This window comes from Martes martes, assembly GCF_963455335.1.
Source record: "Martes martes genome assembly, chromosome: 6".
In the NCBI taxonomy this organism is placed as follows: Eukaryota; Metazoa; Chordata; class Mammalia; order Carnivora; family Mustelidae; genus Martes; species Martes martes.
In genome coordinates, this window is record NC_137893.1 from 2,300,948 (window position 1) to 2,306,512 (window position 5,565).

Genomic DNA, 5,565 nt, shown 5'->3' on the forward strand with positions numbered 1-5,565 from the left:
GACCACGCCCCCCCGCGCCGGCGCGCAGCCCGCCCGCACGTCGGGGGCGGGGCGAGGGGAAGCGCCGAGGGGAGGGGCCGCTGACAATGTGGGGGCGGGGCCTGCGGCAGGGCGGGGCCTGGGCCCGTGGGGGCGTGGCCTGCGGCCGGGGCTGCGGCGGAGCCCCGGGTGCGCGGCGGGCCTCCGCGAGGTGGGCGTGTCAGCGGCCGCGGTGGGGTGGGCCGCGCTGCCGTGCGGCGCCTCGTCGTTAAATTCGTCTCGCGTCGCACGCAAAATGGATTGTGCGCTGTGAACGTCAGACGCGTTCCCACGGGGCGAAAGGGACGCCCAGGCCGGCTCAGCTAGCGCCGACGGGCGGGACCGGGCGGCGGAGGATGTGTGTCCGAGGCACCTGCCGGCTGCCCCTGCGGACGCGCTGCAGCGGCCCGCTGTCCGCCGGGTTTCCGCCGCGCTCTCGCAGCGTGTGCACGTGCACGCGGGGGGGGGTGTGCGCGCTCCCCGCCCTACAGCCTGCACACACAGGCGTGCGTGGGAGTGCGCCCATCACGAGCGGGCATGTGCAGACGTGCGTGTGTGCACGCTCACCGATGGAGCCCGTGCGTGCGTGCGTGCGTGTGTGCACGCTCACCGATGGAGCCCGTGCAGACGTGCGTGTGTGCACGCTCACCGGGAGAGAGCGCCCGCCCCCGGAGCCTGCACCGCACCACCGAAGCGGGTACTCAGTGTCCATTTCGGGAACAATGGTCAGTTACCGATCTTGGGAGAAGAGGGGTCCACAGGACAGTCATCACCTGCAGGCCCCAGCAAGAAAACCGCAAAAAGTCCACCGCAGCTGCAGGTCAGCCAATCAGAAGTCATGCCCGCCCTGAACTCTTGGTTTTCTGCAAAGGGCTGTGGTTCAAAACAACCCCTTCCAATTTCTAACTCCGTAGTATAACCTCGTCTCCTTTGTTTGGGGGACTTGCCCATGGTTTGGGCATAGCTTGCATGTCCTAAACTGCAGTTTTCTCTTATTCCCAAATAAACCCAGTGTTGCTGGAGAAAAAACAAAACAAAACCGACTTCTACTGTTGAGGTTAATAATACATGGGTGTGTGTGAGTTTGTGCACATGCACGGAGAGGGCGTGCACGTTTGCACTGGAGAATGGGTGTCCAGCATGCTGCTGTAGTGTGTCTTACACTCGGCCTGTTTTCAATAGTTCTGCAAGAACATGCTGGGAAAATGAGGGAAGCCAGAACTATGAGGAAGCTAAGTAAGAAAAAGTACAGATTCTGGAACCCTCTCCTGGGCACCCCCCTGAGCCTGCAGTAGGTCCTAGGAATCTTACTCACAGCCCAGGTGACCGTAATGCCGGCGGGGAGGCGGGGAGGTCTGCAGATTCTTGTGTAAGGGAAGAAAGTGGAGGTTTTCTGCCTTGGCCGGCTCTTCTCCCTTCTAGCAGCATCTGCTAAAATCGGTATATGTCTTTCCAGACAGTCTTATATAGAAATATGCTCCACGCGCACATACTTCTCCCCTTCCATAGTTTGCATCCCACGCTTACTTTTTGATTTACTAATTTCACTCAACGAATCCTGACCACCGTTTGATATCTGTACACGAAGATTCTATCTCCTTCTTTAACTCCTGCATAGTATTCTGTTGAAGGACATTCCAAATACAAGTTTTCGTAACGACACGAGGGTTGGTTTGCATTTGTTCTGTTGGCTGTAGAGGCAGTGCACACTGATGGTTAGAAATCCAAACGAAATGCACTTGTGATGAGCACCCGGTGAAATGCTGAGTCACTACATCATACACCTGTAACTAATACAACACCAAACGTTAACCACCTGGAAGTAAAACAAAAATTTAAAAAAAAATTTTTGATTGTCCTAATAGATTATTTATCATTAAGTATTTGTAAGATATTTTTGAGGAATCTATCCAAAAAATCCAGAGAAAGGGGGAAAAATTAAAAGAAAGTAACTGTGTCCCCATCTTTCCCGCTCACGTACCCCTCCCCCGGTCCCACACTCTAGACCCGCCCACCATTAAGTTTGTTTTCATTCTTCTGCTTCTTTTCATTGTAACTCTGAACGCTGAACTCCCACATCTTCATTCATCAACCAGGAATGGTGCCTCCCAAAGAATGAAAATGTATCATCTAACTTCCAATTCTTAAAATTATGTTACTTTTAATTTTACTGGTGAGGATTTTGGGACTTGAAATTGTCCATCTACATCATCATTCATCCATTCCACGCATCGCCTGTTGGTCCCTGCTATGGGAGGTGAAGAAATTAGCACATCGGTATCTCTCCTCTCCCCGCACCAGGCCCTTCCCACTGTTCCTAATGCTGTCAGTTTGATTCTTATTTTTATGCTGTCAAGATTGTACATTCTTTCCTTAATTAACATCTCTCAAACTTTCTTCCCCGATTGACTGAAAAACAGTCTCAGCATTCCCAACATTAGGGGCATAGCAGGTCTGTGAGGCAAAGCCCATACGCCTTCGAAATGAACATTTCCTGCCCCCTGGGCCCACCTCCACCTGCCAACACCGGAGATGATCTGCCTGCCGGTGTTTCTAGACACAGGAGCCTGCTCTGGCCCTGTTCGGAGAAGGCCTGAGGGCCCAGGGAAACTCTCTCCTGAGAGCCCCTCGGGCAGTGAGCGCGTGAGGACCCCCAGCTTGCTCCCCAGTGGGACAAGTTTCCACACTAGCCTCCGTGGTTCAGGTCTGAGCTCCAGTGCTGGGCAGCACACCCTTTACCTGTTTCCTACCTGCCCTGTCCCGTTGCCCCGTTGCCCCGCTCCCCATCCCGAGTTTCCCAGGCCTCCCCCTCAAATACACGGTTCCCATTCAAACCCTTGTCTCGTGGTCTGCTTCTGGGCACTCGAACCAAGACGGTTAGTCCAGACTCATTCCCCAGGGATGGGACTCTGGAACTGGATTGTCTACCCGCCACGTGGCAGCAAGGGGCCATGGCCACCGTATAGGGGCTGCCCGCAATCCCGGGGCACAGCAGCTGTGCTAGTAGGACAAAGCGGGGGGAGGGCACTTGGAAGGGGGACACTGGCTTGGGCCATCTCTCTGGCATCAGACAGAGATGGGTGCAACAGCCATTTTAAAGATTCTGGAGTCAGGGTTTTTTTTTTTTTTTTTTTTTTTTAATGATATCAGGGTGCTGAAGGAAGAAGATGACAGGTTCAAGTCAGCCAACTCTCAGCCTAGGGCATGGTGTAGAAACTCCTTGTGCCAGCCAGAAACTCCCAGGACACCGCCTGTGCAGCTAGAAATCCCATATGATAGGAAACTGTGGAGATGAGCAAACCCTACAAATTTGGGTTTTTTTTTTTTTTTTTAAGGGAGCAAGTTGTTAAGCATTTACCAGCACACCTTTGCATTCATGAGGCTTCCCAAAGCCAAGGATTTCTAGCTGGTTCATTCTCAAAGCCTCTAGACCTCACTAACCTTCAACCCTGAGCTGTGAGGTGGTCACCTACCTCACAGAGTTTCATAATATAAAATAAGACAGTTTGTTGGAAATCACATCTATTTCCTGATATCAAGAAAAGACTTAATGACAAGTTGGCTTCTGAGATTGGCCTTGAGGAGAAACATTAAATCAGAAATCAAGCTCATTCCAAACATGAAGGTGAACACGAGTAAGAGAAGGGGCCAGGAAGTAGGCCCACGCTGGCAAATGTGGGATCTGAGCTGTCAAAGCCAGGACACATGAGAGGAAATGGGAGGAAATGACCAAATGCGGACTTCAGGCGGGGGAGAGACAAGAGCTGCGGGTGGGGGGAACTGAGGAAGGGAACCGAGCTCCCATCAGCTGCAGACGCGGGGGGAGCGGGTTCCAGGCAAGTAATGGTGGGTTGTTTGGGGAAGGGAGAGTGTGAGTGTGCGGTGAAGACCAGGTCTGGATGTCCACACGGCAGGCTGAGACTCACTCGTCAGCACCTGACTGTGGAAGGTGTACGAAGACAAGCTCCGGTTCCTTCGGTCAAGGGCAGGCCGGGGCGTCAGAGATAGGACACTGGAGGCAAGGGTTAGCCCAGAGAGGAGAAAGACGGGCTTGAACTCGGCTCAGAGGGGAAGGCTAATGGTCAGGAATTCCAAACAAACTTTGCCAAAATTTACTGTGTAAATTCCATTCTTTCATCGACTATCAAGGAGAAAAACTCCCTAATTCCCTTCTGTATGGAGGAGCTCAAAATCCTTTGAACATACTGCCACCTGCCATGTGTATTGTATAGTATAGTGTGTTACCATTTCTTTTACTAGGGCAGCTCCGCTGGGACCCAGCAGGGTGTACCTGAGATCAGATCCTGCTCAGAAAGTGAAGGAATGAAATGATGCAGCCCGTTTCCCGTACCAAGTTGGCAGACTGATGTCAGGGATCAGGGAGAGGAGCTGTGCCGAAATGCCCGCCCATCGGTAGCGGGATGGTACAGAGCTGAGCGAATATGCGAGGTAAGGAGAAGGGAGGCCCGAATGCGCTGCTGTGCTCCCGCAGAGAGAAATCAGTAAGGGAGGCACAGAGAGAGTGAAGGGGAAGGGAGCCACGATAGGGGAGGGGGAAGGGCAGGGAGGAAGTGGTGGGGAGGAGGAGGGAGAGGGGAGAGGGGAGAGATGGGGCAGGGGAGAGGGAGGAAGAGTGGAGAGGGAGGGGGAGGGAAGAGAGGAGAGAGAAGGGTGGGAGGAAGTGGTGGGGGAGGGGAGGATAGGAGGGATGGGGGAGGGGGGAACTGCTTTGACCAGATGACCGCGAGAGGACCTGTTTGGTTCAGCCTTTTCTAGGTCTGCAGCTGGAGTTCCTCTTTCAGCTAAACCACAATTCTCCATCTTGTTTCTTTGAGCAGCTTGAGAAGATAACTTTTTAAGTCACTACGGTATTATTTCAGTGACTTCTTTATCATAAGAGTTCATGTAACTCCTCACCTACTCCCAGACAGTAGGTGACAGTGGGGGAATTTGCCCTAAAATGTGTGTGTTTCCTGTCCCGAAGGCAATGAAGTAGAAGCTCCGTCCAAAAACACTCATTTCCTTGAAGAACTTGAGGCTGAAGATGTCACTGTCTATACGTGAGACTTTTAATACATTTGCTTAAAATCTACTTAGTCGTTGAAAGGAAACAGACTGCAGAATTCAAAGACTTCCCAAAGAAGCTTTACATTAAGGGGAAAGACGTGGAAAACGTTTTACTGATTGTGTAGAGAGGTAAAGGAGATAATAATGCATTAATCTCCGTATCTCACAAAGCCAATGGATTAAAGGTTAAAAAATATTTAAAGTGAAAGAGTGAAAAAGATCCCTTAAGTGTGACTAATTACGTGCCTCCCATCTAGCCTGTTGTTTTCACTAATTTAGTCTCCGTGTTTTATTGGCGAACACTAGGAGAGAGAAACAACCGTACAGCTGGTAATTATGCCTTATCCAAGCAACTCAATAAATTACTCTTTTATCACAGCTTCATTGAGGAATAATTCACATTTCATGCATTCGCTCATTTGAAGTGTACAACTCGGGGCACCTGCGGGGCTCAATCAGTTATGCATCTGACTCTCGGTG